The sequence below is a fragment of the Trichechus manatus genome, unplaced genomic scaffold, assembly GCF_000243295.1.
Source record: "Trichechus manatus latirostris isolate Lorelei unplaced genomic scaffold, TriManLat1.0 scaffold00016, whole genome shotgun sequence".
NCBI lineage: Eukaryota > Metazoa > Chordata > Mammalia > Sirenia > Trichechidae > Trichechus > Trichechus manatus.
In genome coordinates, this window is record NW_004443952.1 from 5,351,621 (window position 1) to 5,377,149 (window position 25,529).

The 25,529-nt window shown below is 44.4% G+C and overlaps 1 protein-coding gene across 1 annotated transcript in view; it reads right to left on the reverse strand.

Annotated features, from left to right (window-relative positions):
• The window catches only part of PAPPA (pappalysin 1), a 263,538-nt gene extending 238,041 nt beyond the window's left edge, over positions 1-25,497 (reverse strand). Inside the window, exon 1 of the mRNA XM_004372342.3 lies at positions 25,319-25,497. The gene's annotated coding sequence lies outside the window, so the exon portion shown is untranslated. The remainder of the gene's footprint in view (positions 1-25,318) is intronic.
• Positions 25,498-25,529: the final 32 nt, after the last annotated feature.

The following is a 25,529-nucleotide window of genomic DNA, read 5'->3' on the forward strand; positions in this document are numbered from 1 at the left end:
ATTAGTCTTCTCATCTATAAAATGGGGATGATACCACCAACTGCTGATGGTTGTAAGGCGAATAAAGAGATAATGGCTTGGCACATGGTCACCAGCAACATAACAAGCAGATAAAGCAATGTGTACTTTGGAATCAGGCTGGTTTGTTTGATTCCCAGCTCTGTCCCTGGTTAACTGTGTTGCCTTGGGCAAAATCCCTTCACCTCCCTGATAGTTTCCTCATCTGTAACATGATAACAACAGCACTTAATACATAGTGTCATTCTGAAGACTTAATGAGAGAATGCAAACATTCATTTGCATAGCATGTGATAAATGTTATCTAGAATTTTTATTCATATTAATAAGAAATATCCATTCTTTTTACTGAGAATTGGGACCATTCATTTTTTTCCTTCTTCTGTGTTGTTAAACTCTATTCTTTCTGACACTCTTCTCTGAAATAGAGATGCACTCGTTCATTGTTCTCTCTTTTATATCTTGTCGATAAACATTAGCACATATCAATTTTAAAAAAGGAAGTGGAAGGAGAAGAGAAAGGAAAAATGAGGAGGAGGAAGAAGAGGAAGAGGAGGAGGAGAAGGAGGAGGAGTAATGCATTTAAGGTTTTTCCCCCTAAAAGGTTCCACTAACCAGACCCTGATCAGTGTTAGATGTTGGAGCTGCCCGGAGAAGAGTCTGCCTTTGGTCATTTTGACGATATGAGGACCAACAAGTTCCACTCACCACCCACTCATCAAACCTCAGAGACAATGATACCATCTCCCAGAAAACTTTCAAGGACTGGTGCATCCTGCTGTCCCCATCCTTTACAGCAGCCCTGGGCCCTTATCCTTCACCATTCAGAGAACCAAGCATAGTTATGGCTTGAGGATCCCTTAATGGTTGTTCATTCACCCCCTTTATTATTATTTTTTTAATTCACCCCCTTTAGAACCTCAACCTCATGCTTGAATCATGTGTCCAACATCTCAACAAATGACTGTACATTTCCTGAGAGAGGGAATCCCGACTGCTTGAAGATACCTTTGCACCTCTGGGCATTTCTGAGCGCTCTCCTAGACTGAGCCAAAACTGACTTCCCTTTCCTTTCCACCAAAATCCTTGAAGTTAGTCTGTGCTTTTTACCCTAGGATACCTTGGAGATAGCTAAGGCTTTGATTGTATTCTCCCTGGCCCCTCTATTCTCCAGATTAACAGCGCAACGTCTACCTGATTTATTAATTTACTTATTCACTGATTGAGTCAACACATATTCATGGGCATCCACTATATGAAGTCTTGGCCGGACTTTCAAGGTGTTGAGAGTGGCCAGACCCAAGCTGTGCCTCGGCAAGAGATCTGCTATTCTCTAATACCAGCATCAGTCCTTTTGTCGATGCAATTTAGATATAATAGGAGTTGATACTGTGCAGTTAGGAAGACCTATTATTACCATACCTGCCTCCTTACATTATCTCCAGAATGACTACTATGATTTGTTCTAATGCCATTCAGAGCCACATGAGCTGATTGATAAAAACAAACAAAAAATGGTCATCATTTGCAATGTGTCACATAAAGAACAAGAAATTTATATGAATTATCTCATTGAATTATTACAACTACTTTATAAGTTCTATTGGTCCCATTTTATATGTCAGGAAACATAGACCTGGTAAAGTCATTTGATAACAAAAATAGGATTAGAGTCCATCTCTCTGACCCCAAAACCAGGGTCTTAACCAATGCACTATGCTTTCTATGAATAAATAAAAGTTAGAATTCTTTCAAAATTGGTTGAATATTTGCTTCCTAGTATAGTCAATTTTGATCTTCCCCATATTGACTATCTGTTCTGTGGTTTGTAACAATACAGAAAGCATCTTAAGTTTCCCTGAAGTTTTAAGGTCTGTGAAGATATTAATTATTTCATCTGTGTCTCCCAACACTCACTCTCTCAAGGAAGCAAAATAGAAATTATGATTCTGTTCATACGAATGGGGACAGCGAGGCTCCGAGAGGGGCGGCGACTTGACCAAAGTCACACAGTATGTGAAAGACAAAAGCAGGACTTGAGCTCTGACTCCCAACCCAACACCCTTTGAGGCCTTCTTTTTATACCTCCTGCTGTGTGGCACACACCTCACCACCTCCATCCACACTATTAACCAGAGTTGTACAGTAACTTTATATTAATCTATAGGAAGAGATTCTGAAGTTTAAGAGTAGTGTGTATGCATTACTTTCTAAAGTCACTTTAGAAAGCACAGGGAGTTTCTCTTTCTGGGGTTCCTACACTGGTCCAAGTAAGATCACTGCTGTGAATATACCATGAGCATAGGCAAGGGAAAGGGCCCTGGTGGTGCAACAGTTAAGCACTCAGCTGCTAACCGAAAGGTTGGTGATTCAAACCCACCCAGTGGCTCTGCAGGAGAAAGACCTGGCGATCTGCTCCCACAAAGATTACAGCCTAGAAAAGCCTATGGGGCAGTTCTACTCTGTCACATGGGGTTACTATGAGTCCAAACTGATTCGATGGCACCTAATGACAATAATAGGCAAGGGAGGCTCTGGAGGGCAAGGAACATTCTTTTCCATCTTGTGATATATATATATATATATATATATCTCACACTATATTTTATGATTGCATTGGCATAAAGATAAATATAACCCAGGTTGCCTTCATTATTATATATTATAATATTATAGTAAGAGTCCCTGGGTGGCACAAATCGTTAAGGGTTAAGACTACCAGCCAAAAGGTTGGCAGTTCAAACCCACCAGGAGACGCCTCAGAAGATAGCCCTGGTGATCTGCTTCTGAAAGGTCACAGCCTTGAAAACTATGGAATACTACTCTGCACACGTGGTGTTGCTGTGAGTCGGAATCAACTCGAGGGCAACAAACAACAACAAAATAATGTATCTATGATAATAAATTATTGTATTTTTCTATTTTTTATTTTTAAGGAAATGAAAACATTTCCAAGAGTCCCTAAAAGTCTTGTGGACCTCAGGCACTGTGCCTACTGTGCCTAGTAGCTGAGTCAGCCTTGTTTCCATCTCTGAACCTCAGCTGCTTATCTGCAAAGTAGTCCTGGGAGGGGGCACTGAGCACCTGCAGCCAATCGAAGGATGGAGGGATGGAGAGTGATGAGGAAGGTTCCCACATGGGCGAGCCGAATGATGTAAATTCCATAACTGACGCAGGCACACTGCAAGTTATGTAAAATGCACCCCAGACAGTGTGGGCTGAGCTCTAGAGACAAAAGCTCCTCTCACAGGGGAGCCTGCCATCACCTCATCCTGGCCTATGGAGCCAGGGGGAGCCTTTCAGGGAGAGGAGATGGCCCCAGAGATAAGCAAGGAACGAGGTCAGGCAGGCAGATCCCAGCTTCACAGGGCTGGTGTCATCCAGTACTACTCTCCTGGGCAGGGACAGTGATGAAAGCTGACACATAGCAAGCGTTTACTGTGTGCCAGGCACCATGCTAAGTGCTTTACATGGACTAACTCAGGTAACCCTCACAACAACGGGAACAGGGAGGTATTATTACTGTTTCCATTTTGCAGATGAGGAAACTGAGACCCAGAGAGCCTGGGTAACTTGCTGGCAACTGACAGGGCTGGGGTTCCAACCCAGGAAATCAGACTGCACAGTGCACATTTTCAACTTCTAAATTTTTGCCTAGCTTGGAGAAAACTGACTATTATGAGGATGAGGGGCCATTTTCAATGATAAGTAAATAAAGCATAATTAAGTTGATTCTGACAACAAGGCTCAGGGTAATTTCCCCGGACACAGTGGCACAGGGATGAGGCTTGTATGAGGAGGACAGTTTGGGTGGGGAGAACGCAAAGACCTTCTAGCAGAAGGTGAAGCATGTGCAAAAGCCAAGAGCTCTGAAGCCACCCTAAAGGGACTCTGGAGATGAGCAGGATGCCTGCTTTTGATGGACATTAAGGTGCACAGAATAATAGAGAGAAATGAAGTGGCAAGGGCTGTCTGAGTCCTTACTACTTCATTCTTGATATGACAGGAGGTCTGAAGCTTATTTCATAGACAATAGGGAGTCTTTGGTGTTTTCTGAGGAGGGACATCTATGGGGGCAGAGGGGGAGATCACTAGCTGGGGATTAGACCAAACTCTTCTTGACAGAGTCACAGAGCAGACAGAGCTAGGACTAAGGACTAAGGACTCTCACTTGAGTGCTCATTTGGCAACCTGGAGTCATTCATTTTTCAGCCCTAAGACTTATTAATGAAGAAGGTAGAGTGTGAGCAAAACTGAAGAAACAGGGCAGATACTAATTTTTTGTTGTATTTGTATCCGTTAGAAAATTGTGAATTGTGACTCAACTCAAAGGAGCTCTTAAAGGCTCTAGATGAATAAATGGTATTTAGATGCTAAATGGGGCTTCAGAATTTAAGTTTCATTCTACTAGGTGGAGGATGATCTAACTCAAGGTCTGTGGTTGACCTTGGTCAGATATCATCTACCTTCTGGGTCTCTGTTTCCCCATATATTTAACTTAGGGAGAGGAGGCAATTGGCCTCTAAGCTCCTTCCCAGGCCCGATATTCTGTCGCATAAACTGCTTGAAGGGCAGGGATTGTATCTCCTTTGGCTTCATACTCTCAGTGCCTAGCTGGGGACCTGACACAGGATAGACCCAACAAACAACTGTTGAATGCATGGGAAGAACTGAGTTGTTAACTCAAGACTCCTGCGGAATCTTAAGGAGACCTTAAATTGAAAGCCTGAAGGCGGTGACTATTTTTTTTTTTTTAGAAAAAAACAAATAAAAAACAAACAGACCAGTAGCCCAGACAAGCTAACCTGTCTTCCTAGAATAGAGAAGGAGCCAGAGGTCACTTCGAGGTCACTTCAAGGTCATGGGGAACCAAATGTGAAAACACATAGAGGTAGGGATATAGAAGAATCTATGGAAGGCAGTGGTGCTCGACTGGCAGTAATTCCCACCCACCCCTGCAAGACATCTGGCAACGTCTGTAGACATTTTCTATTGTCACTCTCGCAACTAGGAGAGGGGGGCATGCTACTGACATCTAGTGGGTAGAGAGGTCAGGGATGCTCATAAACATCCTACAATGTACAGGACAATGCCCCACAACAAAATATTACCTAGCCCAAAATGTCAACAGGGCTGAGGTTGAGAAATTCTGAAGTAAGAAACTAGGAAAAGTTATGATTGGAAACAATGTCTGTGGAGGAAATCGAATGCAAGGCTGAGGGATTCAGACTTGATCTAAAGAGGTTTATGGTGTACTATTTAGAACATGGACTCCAGGGACCAATTCCACCTCTCACTTGCTATGTGATTTTGGGAAAGTCCCTTAACATTTCTGTACCTCTGTTGTCTCATCTGGAAAACTGGAATAGTAATAGTACCTACTTCAGAGAGTTGTTACAAGGATTAAAGAGGTAATACACGCAAAACACTCAGAACAGTGCCTGGCACATATCATTTGCTAAATAAATTCACTATTGTCATTGCAATATGTAGGTAACAGGAAGCTACAGTAGACTCAAGTTCAAGAAAGTGGCATAAGGGTCCCTCAGACTCTGATAATCCTAGAAAAATGATCCAGAACTGCATGATCATCATGTGAATATTATATCCACACAATTAGTAATCCTCTTTTAATCAGCTTCTACATCAGAGGACACTGCACAGCGCATGTGCTTAAGTTTGTCTCACTATTTACAAGCAACTCACTGTCTGGGCTTTGTTTCTCAGATATTCACCAGGTCAAGGGCAGTATCTAACTGCTTCTCCAGTCCAGGATATCCATGGTTTTAATGAATAAGTGGCAGGAGAAAGAGGAAGCTAGACACGAAGGTGAATGAAAAGATGGAAAGGAAGGAAACCTTCCGCAAAAGCTGCTGCTAGTGATACCCCATTCACAGGGATTCCAGCGACAGACTGGGGGAGGAGGGGCATGTTTCAGCGGCTTGTTTGAGCTACAGGTACTGTTTTCTTGGGGCCTTTGTTTGTAAACAGGTATTTCTGCTGACACTGGGCTTTCTAAGGGTGAACAGGGTGGGGGTGGGAGAGAGGTGGGAGAAAAAGGCAGGTTGTGTCTGCGAGCTTTAGACCATCTGTTTGTTGTTCAGAATACAAAGACCTCACTGTATTAAATGAAAATGCTTGTTTTACAACGCTAGTGGGAATATGATAGGTACACATCAGAAATGCTTCAGAAAGTGAAATAACTCTACCGCCATGAGGGCTTCCTGCTACATCATACATCCAGGATCATCATACCTCCAGCATCATGAGGGCTCAGCATCACTAAGTAAGGACTTTGGGAGGTTGAGAGCAAAGACAGTTCCAGGAGCTAGGTGACTGGAAGGTCCCTTCTCTGCTCCCACTGATGAAGCCTGCCTCTTCCCAGCAGCAGGACTTTATTTCACATTCTTTATTGGTTTTCCACCATCTGCTGAGCTAAGGGTAGAAACTGTTATAGATCTAAAATATTAGTCCTAGTAAAGGAGCCCTGGTAGTCCACACTCAAACTCAGAACACTACCAGGAATACTTAAAATTATGTAAGTATGCAGACACAGTACTTTAATTTTTTTCAAAGTAGTTTTCAACTTCTCAAGTGAGTGGTTTTCAAACTACTTTGTGGACGCTCAGGGCTCAGTGGAGGTGTATCAGCTGATTTGCTCAAGGACTCACAGTGGAATAAGAACAAGGATTGGAATCTCCTCTCACCCCAGGCCTAGTACAAAGCCTGATAAATGGAATATTACATCGATGGAAGAGTGGATGGATGATGGGATGAATGGATGATTGAATGCATGGAAGGAAGCATGGATTGTTGGATAGATAAATGGATGGATGGATAGATGGAAAGAATGAAGAAAGGGAGGGAGGGAGGAAGGAAGAAAGGATGGATAGAATGATGGAGGAATAGAAGGATGGAGTGATGGTTGGACAGATGGATGGATGTAAGAAAGGGTGGATGGATGGCAGGGTGAAAGGATGGTTGGCTTCACAGATTCAAGGGTAAAGTTCACAATGAGTAATTACAGGCAGGACCATCTCAGGCCACATTTGAACTACACTTGCCTATTTTAAAACTCAGAGACCAGAGTTAGAATAAACAAAGTTGTAGATTATATTTCTAAGGAATAAACTACCTTCTCCTCAGAGGAAAAAAAATTCCAAATTTTATTTACTCCAGCAAAAGGCCAGATGAAGGAAAGTGCAATTCCTCAGTCTAATATGACAACTCAACATCAACATTCTCATTTTCACAGATCCCCTAAAGTGTTCAGATTTTAGAGCTGGAAACAGCTTCAGGAAATGACCTCATATGTCCCCTGCTTTTAGGCATTCAAGTCACTATTTGGGAGATCATAGACCCCTTTAAGAAACTGATAAAAACTTCGGGCCATCTGCTCAGAAAAATATGTACAACCTCAAATCTTTACAGAAAATGTCTTGGGATTCACAAATTTCTTCAAATCCTTCAAGTTCAAGGGTTCTCTCCTCCGTTGATCTAAAATACTAGTCCTCTTTAGGTATTTTAGATCAACAGAGGTATTAGTAAGGAAATAAATGGTAGCGATACTAACAAAATACTAAGTCAGAACTAAAACAACAATGCTATTAACAATCAATTCACACCAGGATAATGCTGTAATTGAGATTTCTCTCTTGGCCCCATGCAGTGCATACTCCACGTAGTAGTCAGAGTGATCTTTTGAGAAATACACCCGATACTATAACTGCCTTGTTTGAAACTCTTTGAAAACTTACTAGCACATCTAGATTGAAATGAAGAGCTCATGATCTGGGCCACCTTCATCTCCAGACACACATGCCTTCTACCACTCTCCCGGTTTGCACATTTGCCTCTTCAGAGTGCTAAACTTGACCTGCCTCGTGGTCTTTTCACTGGCTGTTCTCGCTTTCTCTCCCTCTGGAACCCTCTCCCCTGTCTTTTCACATGACTCCTTCTTTCTCATTTGATGTGCAAACCTCAGCTTGAGACTTCCCCCGACCACCTAAACTAATGTACCTCTAATGCAGTCATTCTGTCACCCTCTTTTATTTTCTTACAGCATATATTACAATTAGTATATCCCATTGCCATTGAGTCGATTCCAACTCACAGCAATCCTATAAGACAGAGTAGAATGGCCCCACAGGGTTTCCAAGACTGTAATCTTTACAGAAGCAAATTGCCACATCTTTCTCCCACGGAGAAGCTGGAGGGTTCAAACCTTTGACCTTTCCTTTAGCAGTCTAGTGCTTAAACACTGTGACACCAGGGGTCGTTAATTAGTATATAATACCTCACTGATTGTTGACTGGTTTATTGTCTTTCTCTCTTCACCACAGGGCACTGATGGCAGTGACCTAATCTGTATTGTTCACTGCTGTATCCTTAACAGTGCCAGCTACCAAAAAAATAAAAATTAATTAAAAAAAAAAAAAACCCACCACCCTTGAGTCAATTCCGACTCATAAGTGACGCTATAGGACGGGGAGAACTGCCCCATAGGGTTTCCAAGGCTGTAATCTTTACAGAAGCAGACTGCCACATCTTTCTCCCAAGAAGCAGCTGGTGGGTTCAAACTGTCCATTTTTCAGTTAGCAGCCTAGCACTTTAACCACTGTGCAACAGTGCTAGATACATATTACATATTTGTTGAATGTACAGAGACACACAGAAATTTTTTGGAAGGCTTAGTGCTGTCACTGCTCACTGTGGGACCTTGAACACATGTCTCTTCTTTGGACTCAGTCATCTGAGGTGTAGAAAGATGGGTTGAGTCCCATCCTACCACAGGGCTCAATGATCTGAAATCTTTAGGACTGAATTGAAGAGTGCTGGGTCCAAATTCCAAGAAAATAGGGCATGATAGAAGGAATAGTCAGGAAAACTGGGCTGTAGTTCTTTTCTGTCCCTAAATTGGGGTGGAACTTGGGATAATTACCTTGCTTTTTCTGGACATCCGATTATCTGTGAACTGAGGAGACTGAACTAGACATATGGTAAATTTTCATTTATCCATCCAGACATTCACCTACAAATATTTACTGATCCCCTAAAATGTGCCAGGTCCTAAGCTATGCCCTGGTAAGGTGATACTGAGCAAGGCAGGCATGAATCCTGATATCATCCTGCTTTCAGATCCTTTCGGGAGGTCTCTGAGGTATAGGTGAGGGCTGTAGAAGAAGCATAAGTACGCCTCCACAGATGTACTTGCTTCTTCAGCAGATCTCTCCAGGGATAGGGTAGGAGAGGCTGAGGGAAAACCATGGGGGAAAAGACTTAAAACCCACAGAGATGCCACACTAGCTCATAGGAAAGGAAGGGAGGCAGAGTAATGGGAAAAGTTGGTAAAAATACATATTTCAATAGATAACCAGTCAGTTCAGAGAGACCAGGGCCATATCTAACATTCAAGGCTATTCATAGCATGTTGGCCTTCACTGCTTCACCTTTCATAAAGTCCACGCTATCACTTCTCAAAGCAGTTTTCCTCCACAGCACCCGCTTTTAGTCACCCTATTTTCTCCCTTGTTTGGAGCCATTTCCAATTCACTCATTCACTTAACAACATTTACTCAGCACTTGCTGGCATGCCTGGTACTATGCTAGATGGTGGGCATAAAGCCAAGATGAAAACAGAAACAATCTCTGCTCCTAAGGAGCTCAGAGACAAGCAAGGAGAGACAAAATGAAGGCAACTACAATGTAGAGTGTGATAAGTGCTGTGAGGGGGAAATAAAAGGGGCTGTCTGGACTTGATTCTGATGGTGACAGATTGAACTTTCCAATCATTTCCTAGTGTCAGGCTCCTGGAAGCTACTCTAGATGGGGGTCCACAGCTGAGGCATGAATCAAGAAGTGTTCGTTGTTCTCATTTGATTTATGGTTATATGTTTAAAACGATGTGGATGACTATATCCATATTCAAGGACAAAGTACACAATCTAGATGCATACACACACCATCTACTTCATAAACAAGTCCCCAGTCCTTCCAGGTTGTTGTTGTTGTTAGGTGCCATCAAGTCAGTTCCAACTCATAGCACGACCCTATGTACAACAGAACAAAACACTGCCCGGTCCTGCGCCATCCTCACAATTGTTGCTATGTTTGAGCCCATTGTTGCAGCCATTGTGCCAATTCATCTCATTGAGGGTCTTCCTCTTTTTCACTGACCTTTTACCTTCCAGACAGATCTTTTGTGCCTCCTAAATCACAGAGCACCTTCTAGCCCTCATGATAAATGCTGGTGTTCTACAACATAGTGTTTCTGCCTCTTTGCCTCCCCAGGACTCTATTAATTGCTTAGTGATAGCAGTTACCATGATGTCATGTATCTGTTTACCTGTCTGCTTCTGCCGCTAGCACTGGGAGCTCCTCAAGGGACGGGACTGCACCTTGTTCTTCTTTTTAATACCCATCTCCTAGCTCAATGCATGGTTCATAAAGATTGCTAGCTAAATACCTGTTAAACAGATGGATGGATGGAAAAATGGGTAGTGATATGATTCAACTGTGTCTCCCAAAGAGATATGGTGAAGTACAAATCCTGATACCTGTGAAAGTGCCCCTGTTCAGAAACAGAGCCTTAGAAGTTATTATCTGCTAGGTTAATATGAGGTCATACTGGAGTAGGCTAGGCCCTAATCCTATATGACTGGTGTCTAAAAAAAGAGAAGAAGATACACAGAGACAAGGAGACAGAGGAAGGATGCCATTTGATGCTGCAGCTACAAGCCAAGGAAGGCCTGGCGCTACCAGAAGCTAAGAGCGAGGCATGGAACAGATTTTCCCTCAAACCCTCAGAAAGGGCCACCATGGCCAAAACTCTGATCTTAGATTTCTAGCCTCCAAAACTGTAAGACAATAAATTTCTGTTCTTATAAGCCACCTAGTTTGTGGTATTTTGTTACAGCAGCACTAGGAAACTAATACAGGCAGATAGATGGAAAGAAGGAAGATTTGTCTCTCTTAATAAACTGGAGCCCTGGTGGCGCAGTGGGTAAGACCCACAGCTGCTAACCAAAAGGCTGGCAGGTCAAATCCACCAGCCGCTCCTTGTAAACCCTATGGGGCAGTCCTACTCTGTCCTATAGAGCCGCTATGAGTCAGAACCAACTCGATGGCACCTAACAACAACAATAAACTGTCAGATCCCACTGAGTCTCACAGGATGCCTAGGACAGAAGTTTGGCACATAAGAAGTGTTTAAGAAAAGTTATTGAACAGCTGCCTGATAGTTGCTAATGAGTTCACTAATGTGAATCCACCAATGTAATTATCATTGCACACCGTAAAGGAAAACAAAGTGGTCCAGGGGAAAGAGCACCAATTCGGGAGCCAGGAGACTTGAATTCTAGTTTTAATTTTTTTGCCAATTTGCTGCTTCACTCCACTCCACCCCACTCAACTCAGTTCAACTTAACTTGCCTGGACTTTGATCTCTCCATCGGTAAACTGAGCAGATTTGATAAAGCAGAACTCTAACATCCTTCCAGATTTAGACTCTGGGAAAGGGATGAACAAGATATTGTATTTGTTTGTCTTTTAACAGATCAGAGTTAATCAGCCTAGTGGGGGCTGTTGTGTGAAGGCATCATCTTGGGGGCTTACTAGTGACTCCACCGAAGATGAACTGGCTCCAATTACAGCCACGTCACAAACCAGTCTTGTTACTCCAGAGTCATTCTTCTCCTCAGAACCCAAAAGTTCCCTCAGCATGACTGCTTCATTAAACACATCACAGACTTTGCTCAGGATGTTTCAGGGCCTCATCAGAGGATGGTAATGTGCCCCAAGTGAGCATATTGAGGAACATGCCCCAAGCTCTGATGCTTGAAAGAGGAATCCAGAAACGTTGCTGGCAAAGGGAGCATCTTTGAAACAAGCGTACATCTCCCTGTTGACTACTTTAAAGGTGGGGCATGCTCCAGTGGCTGAAAATGGCCTATTCTGTTAAAAAGTCACCTGCAAATAAAATAGACTTTGAAATCTTATAATATTCAGATTTTTTCCTCCCTCCTTCCTTTCCTTTCTGTTCTGTAAAAGTTCCCTTAAACGTTTGCAGTAGCCACTGGGGACACCATAATTCTTTCATTCATTCACTCATTTATTCATTGATATATTCATCCTTTCATGGCACTTTTACTGCATAACTACTGTGTTTCAAGCAATGTTCTAGGCCCTGAGGATAGGGGTAAAATTAAACTGGCCTGGATTTGAATCCCAGTTCCACCGCCCATTAGCTGCAGGGCCATCAGTGAGTCACATAACTTCCTAAACCCAATTCCAGTACGTTCATAGTGTAGCACTCACCACACTGCCAGCACATAGTAAGTGCTCATTATAAGCGAGCTGCTTTTATTACTGTTATTACTGCTGAGAATGTGTACTCTCCCCCAAGGGTACATAAACAGCAAATAGAGGATTCCAGATCTTGAGGTCACCACAAGGTCTCACAAGAACAAGGGAAGCAGACGGAAAGGCCCCCTATCAGGAAAGAGGGAAATGGATGAAAACCCAGGCAACAGATATGACTGCAGGGCCCTCAATCAGATACTGATAAAGGGGGAAAGGGGAACTCTGAGAGGAAAGGAAAGCTTGGGAGTATGTGCTGCAATGCACACACAAAACAAATGCTTTGCAAACAGACAAGGGACTGAGAGGGGAAGACCAAGGCTAAAAGATGTGGCTTGGATTAAAAAGGCTGCAATGTGAGTTGAGGCGCCCCATAAATACACTGTCTCCCTCCCCTCTCTGTTTTGGAAGGCCAGATCTCTTTTCCCTTCTGACTTCTTTGCTCAAGGGGAAATGGAATTAACCACTGTGTAACGTTTTTGAGTGTGACGCACATGGTAGGTCATGTCCTTTGGTTACGTAATGCAGCAAGCCTGAGGTTCCGGAGCTTTTTCTCCTAGAATCATTAGATATTTATCCAGTTCTCTTATCCAGTTATCCGTTTATTAAACAAAATACAAATAGCCTCTTTATAGGTCAAGCACTGTGCTAGGCACTGGAGAAGTCAAGATGGATAAGACTCCAAGTAGGTAAACAAATGTGATAAAGAATTATAGATGTTTTGATATAAGTGTACAGATGGTATAGTGGACACAAATGGATAAGGGGTATGAGGACCCAGTTATACTTGGAGGAAGAGTGGGAAGGCTTTTAGAAAAGGGAAATTTTGTGTAGAATCCCAGGCATAAGTGTTTTACAAAAGGGTACTTGGGGATATAGGAGGCAGTCTAAGAAGAGGAAATTATGTGAAAAAGTCTGAAGTATCAGGGGGAGCTGAAAATAATTTAGGTGTTTCTGAAGGACCTTTAGCTAGAGTAATAGAGTTAGATTTGTATTTTAGAAAGATCTAACTGTCAGATGTTGGAAGATAGGTTAAAGGGAGTGCAGACTAAGAGAAGAAAGGGGCATTGCAATACTAGGGCAATAGTCAAAACAAGAGATGAAGAGGACTTAAGCTAAGAAGCGAAAAGGGTGGCTATAAAAATGTTAAGAAGGTAGGATAGAGAGGAATCAGTGATTGATTGGACATGGGGAATGATGTATCTAGAGTGAGTGACTAGACTTGAATAGTGTTACCACCAACCAAGATAAGGACGCAAGGAATTTTGGGGGAAAAATGATAAATTCAATTTGGGACATGTAGAGTTTAAAGTGCATATTGACATTTCCAGCAGGGATCTGGGTCTATAAGTCTGGAGCCCAGTAAAGTCTGGAGATAAATAATGGCCATCACCAGAGAGATGTTAATTAACCCAAGAGAAAGTGTTCAAAGTGAGTAGACAAGAGGACCTAGCCCTCGTCTAAGACTCAGAAGATAGATCTTACCCAACCCAGTCACTGACTTAGACAAGTCAGTGAAATGGATGGCTCAAAAAAGTCCTTCTAACTTTCACACACATAGGTTCTTTGGGCTTACATGAATTTTACTTCACAAAATAGAGTGTAGTGTGTACTCATTTATGTTTTCTGTGCGTGTGTTTTGCATGTCTTAGAGCAAGTCCATCTTGTTCCTGCTTGGCCTCTTACCATATTCATCTCTAGTCTCTCATCAGTCTTTGTAGGAGAAAGACCATCAATCTCACTGAGAACTAACTCTTGTCATTCAAACACATTTGGCTATATTCTGCCCAGCCAGATTACCTGTTTATAGAGCAACAGGTATTAAGAAAAGGTAGATATGAAGAAGACATAGAGATAACTTCTTAACTACAAGGATGATAAGTACAGGTTAGACTACCAGCTTCCTAAAGGCAGAAGGCTGGCCAGGGCTCTACATTTAGTCCCGTGCTCCTCCTACCCACGTGCTTAGATCCCAAGTCCCAAGCTGTGACTTCCCATCTCCCAGACTTTTTGTTTCTGTGTTGTCCAAATGGGCAAATAAATACCTGGGACCTTCTCATGTCCTTTGAAATTGACAGTCATCCCTCCTACTCTCCCAGGTTCTGTGGGCCCCTGGGTATGTGGCAAATAATCATAGAGAACCAAAACATTTTCTCTCACTCACTTAAAGAAAAGTCTCTAAGTGGCCCAAAACAAATATGGTGGGGTGTGGGTAATGGAAAAGGAGAGAAGAGGGAGGGACAGAGAGGGAGAGGTACTTCAGGGATGACAGTACTGGTGACTCCCTAAAGGAAAGGAGTCTAAAAGATGGCTACAGACTCAAGAAACAGTTGAAGTATTTTAATTCATTAAATCATCTGATTATAAAGATAAGTAAGTCTAAAAAAAACAGTGACCTACTTCGAAGTCAAGGAATTTGTCTGGTATGGCCTCTGTATCAGTAAGAAATTATGAAATTTGAGTACTCTAACCATTAGCCAAGTAAGTGATCCTTGGGAAGTTTACTCAGTTAGACTTTTAGATACTTATGGTAGCTATTGTTAGCAGTATTATTAATGGGGTAGCTTCCAGCTATTGGGAAGTACCAATATTCCTCCAAATAGTGTCTTCAGTCAGTCTTTGACTAAAATCTTGCCATTGGTACTTTCCTTTTTGACACAAAGCTTTTTGGGGAGTCATTAAATTGTATATGTCGGTGGGAGGATAACATTTTAGCTGTTATCAGTCAATGATGCCTTAGCGAGGAGCACCATATTCTTTTGTGTGAATGACTGCTGCTGGGGGAGAAGTAGAAAGTCTGTGGGCACTTGGCCCCTGAAGGTGACAGGCACAGGCACCACCTAGTGGAGGAAAGTGAACCAAAAAACGAAGAAAACTGGAACTGTTGCCAACTTCATAATTTTGTTTTAGGACAGTCCTGGTAGGATTAGAGAATCCTAGGATATCTCTGCTGGAAATGTCTCTAAGGCAAAGGCAGATAAAACCCCTCCCCATCCGCATCGTTCAGATAAGGATGGCCCCAAGAGAGAAAGTGATTTGCCCGAAGTCACACAGCAAGCTAATAACAGAACTGGTATAGAACTGACATCTCCTAACTCAGAGTCCACTTCCTTCCTGAATACACCATGGCCCTCCCACACTCCATGTATGTTTTTTCTCTGTGTAGATATAGGAAATAGCTGTGTATGCACATACATCTGAACCAACTTCCCTCTTCTTGACCAGCACCAGTCAGTGACTCTTTAAGAATATAAGACCCAATGTCAGACGTGCTTTGGGAAGGACAATCCTTCCAGCCTCCTTCTCGGAGCAGAACTTCTATCTCTAGCATCTCTGATGAATAGTCCTTCATCCTCCATTTCTGAGAGAGGGTATGGATAAGAGATTTGGCCACTCACACAACTCTTGAACAAGTTGTTACAGCAACTTAAGCCAAAGCTTGTACAATAGCCTAATCACCCACAAGGCTGTAACTGATCTGCCCCATGCAACACCCCCATCCTACTACCTTTCTAATATAAATTTCTACTGTTTTCTTCCTTACTTACTCTGCTTTAGCCACACTTGCTTCCTTGCTTTTTCTCAAACATATCAAGCATGTTGCCAGTTTAGGGTCTTGACACTTGCTGTTCCCGCTCTCTGGAAAACTCTCCCATGGATAACCACAGAGCCCACTGCTCTTAGGTCTCTTCTGAAATGCCACCTCTCATTACAGCCTCCTCTGACCACTTATTGAAATCTTACTCCTCCGCAACCCACTCCAAGCCAGCATTCCTTAGACTCCCTCCTCTATTTTATTTTTCTTCATAAAGATTTACCTGGCATCATGTGATACATGTACTTATTCATTTATAGTCTGTCTCTACTTCCTACCCTCAGAATATAAACTGGGCAGGAATATTTACCTCTTCTATTCACTGCTGTGTACCCAGGGCATAAAACTGTACCTGGCACGTAGCAGGATTCAATAAATACTTGTTGACTCGAAGAGTCAGGGAATGGGCAAATTTTACTTTATCCCATGTTTTTAATCTGTATTTCTTAGATTCTCTACAATGGGCATTCATTACTTTTATAATATGAAGCAATAAAGTTTTGAGAGTTCTTTTGTCTTTTAGTTTTTGTTTTACGTTAAGATGATAGCAATACAACCTTCCTGAGCAGGAAGGGAGGGAAAGTCAAGACCTGGCTCTGCCGAAGGAGATAAGCATATCTAACTCATCAAGTTCTTGGGATAATTAGAAATAACATGTGGCAAGGGCTAGGTGTTTACTAATGTTTACTGGGTGTTTACCCATGGTCTTGATTCCACTACAAAGCATTTTCTACTTGGAGGCCCAGTCAATCTTCAAAAGAACCCTATGAAGTAGGAGCTAGGATTATCCCCATTTTTACAGGTGGGAAAAGTGAAGCTTGGAGATATCAAGTGACTTGCCCAAGGTCACACAACTAGCAAGTGAAGTAGTCAAGAAATCAAGCCCAGGCAATCTGACTCCTTAGTCCTATGGTCCACCACTACAAAATAGTTCCTCAGTAACCATACACTTCTTCTCCTGATATTGTCGGTCGTCTCTAGGGCTAGGCAACTGCAGGCCATCCCCCTAGGTACAGAGCTCTAGAAGGCTCCCCAGACAGTTGGAGATGGAGGGAAATAAGGAAACAAGAAAAGGAGGACTAAGGGTATGGGGAAATGGTGTGCGTGTGTGTGTGTGTGTGTGTGTGTGTGTGTTTTGGGGAGACAAGCATTTTGGATTGTCACAATGAATAGCGGATCCTACAGGATTCTTGTGCACAGGGCGAAGGATGCCAAACATCTTGCAATGTGTGACAGTCCAATTAAAAAAAAAAAAAAAAAAGGTTGCTATCAACTCGATTCTCACTCATGGTGATCTCATGAGTGTCAGAGTAGAACTATGCTCCATGGGGTTTTCAATGCTTATTTTTCAAAAGTAGATGTCTAGGCCTTTCTTCCAAGGTGCTTCTGGGTGGACTCAAACCTCCAACCTTTCAGTTAGCAGCTGAGGGCATTAACCATTTGCACCACCCAGGGACTCTATGTCACAATCGCCTACAGTGAAGAATTTTCTCACTCAAACTTCTTACTGCCCAGCAAGTTCAGACTTCCCCCTTCCATGTTTCCCCCGTAAGGCTCCTCTCTTTCCTTTCCTTTCAGTTCTCCCTAGATGGTAATTTTGACTTGAGTTTACAAGTATATAGGTAGGAGGGGAAAGGGTGCTCCTAGTGTCTGAAGCCTGAACTGAATTTGACTCTTGCAATGAATCTCTGTGTGACCTTGGGAGAGTACCTTATCCTCTTCAAGCCTTGGTTATTATTTGGAAACTCATCAGCTCACAGAACACGCAGGCATCTGAGACTTTGCCTCCTCCTATGGCTCTCAAACTCTTTTAATTTCTTTTTATAACTTTTAGTATGGAAATCTTCCATGACACATACAAGTATAGAGAAATATATACTGAAGTCCCACATTTCCATCACCTGGTTTCAACAATTGTTATCATTTGCCAATCTTGTTTTATCTAACGCCGCCCTCCCCCACCTTATTTTACTTTTCCTGGAGCATTTAAAACAACAGATAAAAGAAATAGACATGATGTTATTTTACTCATAAATACTTCAGTATGTATTAAAGACTGGGATTTTTAAAGAGAACGTAATACCATTATTATATCTAACAAAATCAATAATAATTCCTTAATATGAGTCCGCATCCATTCAAACTCTTGGTAACTGAGGAACTTGCATATTCTTTCCAATGGAATCTTGTGGAATTCCACAATTTAAGCAGAATAAGGTGAAAGGAATATGATGGGGGGGCAGAGTTTTGCCCTTCAGTCTCTCCCCAGGGGCTCCCTAATATTGTGAGGCACAATTTGAAAGCCCCTATTCTACTCTCCACCTTCATTTTGCATCCTGAGAGAACCAAAGCCAGAGAGGAGAAGGAAATTGTCAAGGTCACACAGCAAGTAAGTGGTAGGAATCAGACTATTCCTACTCGGCAGACCTGTGAAGTCCCAACATCAAAGGACTCTAGTGAGGTCACAGGTATGAAAAAGTTTGCTAACTTGATCACTATTTATTGTTTGCAGTGTGAATAAGGATAATAAAGGCACCTTTCCAGGAATGACCTTGATTGCACAAATTCCTCACATCTTTTACTTTCTGACTCCTCCTCCCACTGTTGACATTTGCACTGGTTTCTGAAGTCGACCAAGATCTTTGGCTGCCATTGCCTTGCCTGATCCTCACAGCAACCCTGTGAAGTGAGGATGGCAAGTGTAACCACACGCCTGAGGCCTGGTGGCAAGTCACAGTATCCAAGTCACATGGCTCAAAGGAGGCCGAGCCAGGGAACTCAGACCTCCTGATTCCTAGCTTCAGGTTTTCAAACTAGCCAAGGGGCTGAGACTCACAAGTCAGTTATCAATTGCCAGTGTTAGAATCGCAGTTGACCATTTCTAGTAACATGCAGGGGCAGCAGGTGAAGGAGAGATGGAGCCTCTGGATTCCTGCCCCCTTAGCCACAAGTAGACACAGCACAGTTGTCATTGTTAGTGTTGTTAGATGCTGTTGAGTCGATTTTGACCCATAGTGACCCCATGAGACAGAGCAGAACTGTCCCACAGGGTTTTCTAGACTGTAATCTTTACGACAGCAGATCACCAGGTCTTTCTCCCACAGACCCACTAGGTGGGTACGAAGTGCCAATCTTTCCGTTAGCAGCTGAGTGTTAACCGTTGCACCAGGATTCCTTAGACATAACACTAAGCTACCTATAAAGGGAGTCTTTATACCTGGGGTACCTGGAGATCTTCCTCTCTTCCCCATCTGAGATGCCTGCTACCAGCGCTGGTTTTGGAGTGGTCTCAAGCTTGAGGGGGGCTTTGAGATAATGAGGAATACACATCTTCCGTAGGGCTCGCCCAGGGCAAAGTGGTGAATGCCTCAAAGCTGAGCTTCCCCTTTCCATACTCCTTACTCCTGCTTAGAGAGGGACCCTTCCCAAACACTTTGAGAGATTCATTTGCAATCAGGTGCATAGAACTCAACGTGAGACCCCCTGCAAGAATGCTCATGCTGTAAAGGAAGCACCAGAAGGAGAGGACGTGACTTAATACCCAGGAATTGCTGTGGGAAGATGGAATGTCAGGAGCTTGGGGTGGGCAGGGAACTCAGGATGGAAGAGGGGTCTTTCCTGGTGTTTGGTTCCTCAGAGTTGGGACAGCTGAATTTTTCTAGAGGCTCAGCCACTAACCAGCTAGGTAAGCAGGGAACACCTCTGTCCCTTTGGGCCTCAGTTTCCCCACCTGAAGAGCAGGGAGAGATCAGATTGGATCAGTCATTCTCCCTACTGGCTGTCCTTCAACATGAGCTGAGAAGGCTTTGAAAAACACCAGTACCTAGGTCCACCCCCAGGCCAATGATATCAGAGTCTTTGAGGTGTAGCCTGTTCTAAAAGTTCTGGAGGTGATTCCAAGTGTAGTAACAATGGGAGCAAATGGACCAAATGGTCTTCCAGGTCCGTTTCAGAGGTGACATTCTGTGAATATAGTTTAACTGGTAGTACCTGTGTGAACCTGCTCTTCAGGGTCCCTTGTACAGTGAGCTGCTTGATCCAGACAACCACCAAGTCCATGCCGAGCTAACTACGCATGGCCCACACTCCTGAGCTCCACACCTCCGGGTCTCAAGTCTGTCTTCCTCTGTGAAGAAGTACGTGGGTGATGCTCCCCTAGGCTCCCCAGCCTCCATCACCCCCATTCATCCATGTGAATGGCAGCTCAGAAGAAAGGGGGAGTTTGGAGGGCATCTGGGAAAGGAGCACGAGGGATGTGAGAGTAGACTGGTGATCTGGAACCTGCTAGGCCCACAGTCTGGCTTACAAATCCTGGGGGTGTATGCTACCCCAGGATGCTAACTAGTTTTCCTATTTACAATTCCTAGTGGTTCAGGATCTCCTCTGGCTCTTACTACCAAGAGATAGTCCCAGCAGGTCAAGAAAGTAGAGATCAAAGTGAGAGGAGGGATTTGAGGCGGTTTAATTGTTTCCAAGATGCCCTGTCTACTCTGGATAGACTCCTCAGCAACTCAGAAGGGGAAGTCCTAACAATGCACAAACAGGCCTCGCTTTCTGTAAGCAAAGCTAGCAAAATGGAAAAGGGGGGTATAGTTTTAGATTCAGCTACCATTGACTAAAGCCCTAATATGAGCTGGCACAATGCTAGGTACTTTCTGTACATTTATTTGATTGAAATATCCTGATACCATCATATCCATTTTATAGTTGAAGAAAATGAGGCACAAGAGTTCAGTGAAGTGACGACTCAAATCCCATAGCAAGTAATTGGTAAAAGAAATTCCAAGCCTAGTTTGTCTGCTTCTTTCCACTGAATGATTATTTGACATGAAAAGAAAAACAGACCTGGAAGGCCAAATCCAGAGCTCCATATGAGATTTATACTCAGTTCTTATCTTCTTTAATCTGTAAGTATATGGTCAGCACATAGAGATGCAGACAGGAATGGAAACATGTAGTATAACAAGACTAAGGAACAGAATGGAAGTAATTTCTTCTCTCTCCAAAAAGACTGGTGGCAGAGGAAAAAGGCACTTGGGACTGCAGTTCGCATCTGGGCTCTGCCCACCCGGCTACCTGTGGGACTTTGAATCAAGTCACTTTGAATATCTGACAACAGTTTCCTCATTTGAAAAACAGAGGCAATAATGCCCACCTCCCAGGATTGTTGTGAGGGTGAAGCGGGCAGGTACAGGGCAAGCCCCTAGCACAGTGCCTAGCACCTGGTTCCTGGAAGGCACTCAGGGAGAGTTTTTCCTTCTTGCATTTAAGTTTCTGCAGTCCCTAAAGTCAAGACTGAGATCTTTGGAAAATCATGTCTAATACTAAGAACCCAGTCTGCCGAGTGCTTGCTTACTATATCCCAAGACCAGTGATGAGTACTTTCCATGTATGAGCTCATTTCCTCCCCACAAACACCCTGTGAGATAGGGACATGTGCCATCTTCACTTGTAGATGAGGAAACTGATGCCCAGAGGAGTCAACTAGCTCCCTCAAGGTCACACAGCCAGTAAGGGGTGGAGATGAATTCACACTCAGATAACTTGAGTTCTAACCATTGTAACATTCTAGATCTCGGGGTGCCTATGCATGTCGGGAAAGAACCATGTTAATATACGCACTCTTTAAAGCCTAGCCTTCGCTGCCACAGCTATTCTGAAGTTGGAGACTTTCAAGTACTTTTTTTCGGAAGGATGAGGAGTTGGGTAGTAGGAGGTGGGGGGCCCAGAAGAGAGAAAAAAATAATAGACTTTTCTGAGTAACCAGCAAACTCAATCCAGTCCAACATTTAGAACAAAAGAAGAAAGCCTGGCAAGCTGAGGTGCTGGATGGGATTCAGGTAAATCCCTTTTTCCTTCTGAGCGGGGAGTCCAGACCACGGAGGGAAGGGGAGCGGGATGGGGGTGGAAGAAGGGCAGTACTTGTGGGGTCCACATTTCACTTATGTAACAGGTCAGGAGAAATTTTAACAAGATTAACTGCTGCTCAGGGCCTCTGCTCCATGGAGCAAATTGAGTCTTGGTTTTTTTCTTCTTTAAAACTGGAGGTGTGTGTGTGGTGGGGCGGGGGGGGGGGGGGGGAGAGGGGGTTGGGATCTTGCCTGGTGTGTGACAAAAGCAAAGGGATGTGTCAGAAACCCCGCGACTTGAAAGGAAGCACAAATTGCTGTGCATGAAGTCTGTGCCTGGGTGGTGGGTCTGCGTGGGGTAAGAGGTGAGGGTGTTTATGAGACAGTTCTCTCAGCTGTGTAGGGGGTAAGGACTGGAAGTCGGGATGCCAGGGGTTAAATCCTAGTTTCTGCCACCGACAAGCTGTGTCATCCAGCACACACTCCTCCCCTCTCTGTGTCTCTATTTCCCCATTTGGCACAAGAGGAAGTGGCCTGGGTAACCTCTTAGGAGCCTTTTCTCAGTAGCCTTACAGGATTCTTCAATCCTAACCACCATCCATCGTTGGTGGGCCCTCCAGAGAATCCTGCACAAAAGCACTTTCTAACTTTGGCTTTGTTCTTGCCTGCATAAGCCTTTCCTTTTTATTTATTAATAATTTTTTTTCTCTTTCCATTTTGGAAAAATAAAAGGCATGTTTTCAGAGCTTCAGAAGCAAACTGCTCCTTCACTCCTTCCCTCTGCCTCTCTGAGCGCCTGTCTGAGCTGGTTGTCAGTGAAGTTTGAACCGGGGCAGAAATAGCATCCCAGGCAGATCTGGAAGCACAGCCCGCCTACCAGGAGCGGCGAGGCCTGCCTCTGCCAGACGACAGACCCGGTTAACAGCACCGTAAAATTAGACCTTTACGAAACCCAATTGAATCCTGCAGCAAAGAGTGATGTAAGGCAGCCTGGCCTGACAGCAAGGCAGCTGCCTGAAATAGCAGCGCGGTCCCTGCTGGGTGATGACTGCTCTCTCAAGATAGGTGACCAAGGATTCCTAGGAAAGTGTCGATGCCCAGCCAGAGAAAGCCAGCGGAGGTCAGGTAGCAAACTGGGCACTTGAGGTCAAAGCGTGAGGACAAGCCCTGGCACCCCAGGCCACACTGCCCACCTCAGCCCTGCCTCTCCCAGCCCCAACTTACATGAAGGAGGGAGCTAAAAAAAGTGCTTCTGCCAAGAACCTCTGTTTGTTTGCTTTTTAATTCAAGGAGAAGCAGGTTCTTTTTAGTCCAACAGTCTGTACCATGTGGAGGATATGCAGAATGAGTCTTTTCTGGCTCAGGGCCAGGTGTTTACACACCGCCAAATCTGGCTTGTACTCAGTTAGGGGAGGGGAAAAAAAACTCCACCAGAATCCTCGGGAGAAAAGCTCCTGGCTTTCTGGTGCTACACGACAGCAGTGCCCTTTTTTTTTTTTTTTCCTTTTTGAGAGGAATGTTATTTCCACACATAAAATGGACCAGGCATTTTATATAAGCAATAATAACCTGATGGCCCCATCCAATTAAAGTATTTTACTGCAACAATCTTTGTGTGTGAGAGAGAGAGAATGAGTGCTCGAGAGAACGTTGTGAAGAGAGGCTCCTTGTCTGAATTACAGACACTTATAAGGCAGTCTCCTGGGGAACCCCAGATGTTTTGTTCTTTGTTGTTGTCTTTTTAAAATGCCTTTATTACCTTTTCATTGATGGTATCTACATAACCCTGGGCTCTACTTGCTGGAGGGAAGCCTTCCAAATCACTGATAGGACGGGTAAAGACTGGCAACAATTATACCTAGTAATTTAAAAAAAAAATCATTTTCAAGCAGCAAGCTCTGTGCTTTTCATGTTTTGAAAAAGAAGTAAACACATCACAGCTCTAAATGATCATCATCGTCATCATCATTATTACGAATAAAATCCCCTCTGCTCCATATTATACACCCCTCTCAGTGACTAGGACTTGGGGACTGAAAGTGAATGAGCTCGGGTTCCCTCTGGGGATGAGGGGAAGGGGGGGGGAGAGGAAAAATACCATGCGATGACGTCAGGTGTTCGGGAAAGTCACTTGCTTGCACTGGGTTTGGTAGCGGGAAAGTGGGGGTGAGGGGAGCACATTCTTGGTAGAGCAGCAGAGTTTGGGTCCCCTGAAGCGGATTTCATGTAAATAGGATAGAGTTAGCGCAACGTTTGAGAAAGTCCAAGCTACGGAAAGACAGAAAGAGGCAGAACTTGCCCCAAAGTTCAGAGCATTCCCTTCTAAGAAAGCGTGTAAGGGGGTGGGAGCAAAAAAAAAAAAAAAAAACAAAAAACAAAAAACAACAACAACAACAACAAAAAAACGCCTCCACACGTTTCCTGGCTGCAGCAAGGGGGGAACCCCTACTCTCACTTTAAGACGTCCCAAGACATGGCAAGATTGTTTGTGCAGGAAGGGAATCTCCCAGCCAGAAGAGGCAAAACTTTCCTTCTCTCCTCAGCGCCGCCCCCCGCCCGCCCCCCAGTTTTATTAAAGGCATTTCCATAGATTCATTTAGAGGGGGAAAAAAATGGATGTTGGAGCATTTCTAAGGTTTGCAACCCTCGCAAAGTGTCCGGTTTCACTATGGGTTTCGCTGTGGAACGACGAAAGGGAGAGAGAGGGAGGGCAAGGAGGGAGAAATCAAATTCATTACAGGCTCATAAAAGTCCTAAATGAGAAAAGCACCTCGTTTCGCAGTCGAGACAGGGGTAGAGGCTGGTGGTGTGTGCTTTAGGACGGGCTCGCTCCAGACCCGAGTGACAGGCAATGGGCTTTAAAAGCAAGAACATGGGACGGCAGTCTGTGTGTGTGTGCGCGTGTGTGCGTGTGTATGTGTGTGTGTGTGTGTGTGTGTTGGGCTTGGGGGTGGATCCCAGAGGCAGGCAGCAAGCGAGAGCAACTTTGGGGCACTCCGGGGACGTCTAAGTCCTGGAGATCACAATAACATCGTCCTTGCAGGCTTTCGGGGTAACGCGGCCAAATAAAGAAGGGTCATCCCATTAAAAAGTCAAAGAAATCAACAGCCCCCGTAGGCTTTTTTAACTTGCATCCCAATTGGGTCATCCTACCCTCTATCCCAAAGGAGATGGAGTCCCTCTGATCATCCCAGAGCACGGTCTGCGTGCTTGAGACTCCCCAGAGACCAGCTTCCACTGAGGGTCTCGGGGCCGCTAGAAGCGCACCCCACGCTCCCCCTCGGGAGCCACGCGACTGCGCCTTCCAAGTGCGCCCATGCAGCGGATGGGGCAAAGGGAGGCTCACAGCTCGTCCCTGGCGCCGCCGCGCCGCTGGCGGGCCGGCTTCCACACAGACACACCCGCAAGCCCCGGACTGTCCCGCCACCCGCGCCCAGGCACCCGCGCGCCCTTGGGGCCGCGGGAACGGTGCAGCGCCCGCCGGGGCGCCCTTGCCTACCTGTGATCACTGCCGGAGACTTCTGGCCCCCCTCAGCTCGCAGCCACACTTGCAGCGTGAACGCGTCCCGGGGCAGCTCGAGGTCGGCCCGGAGGCACAGCTGGTCTTCTCGCCCGCTGAAATAGAGCGCCCGGCTCGGCGGGCTCGGCTCCTCGGCGGCGCCCCTCGCCTCCCGCAGCTGCCGCCGCCGGGGGACGCGCACAGCTTCCCA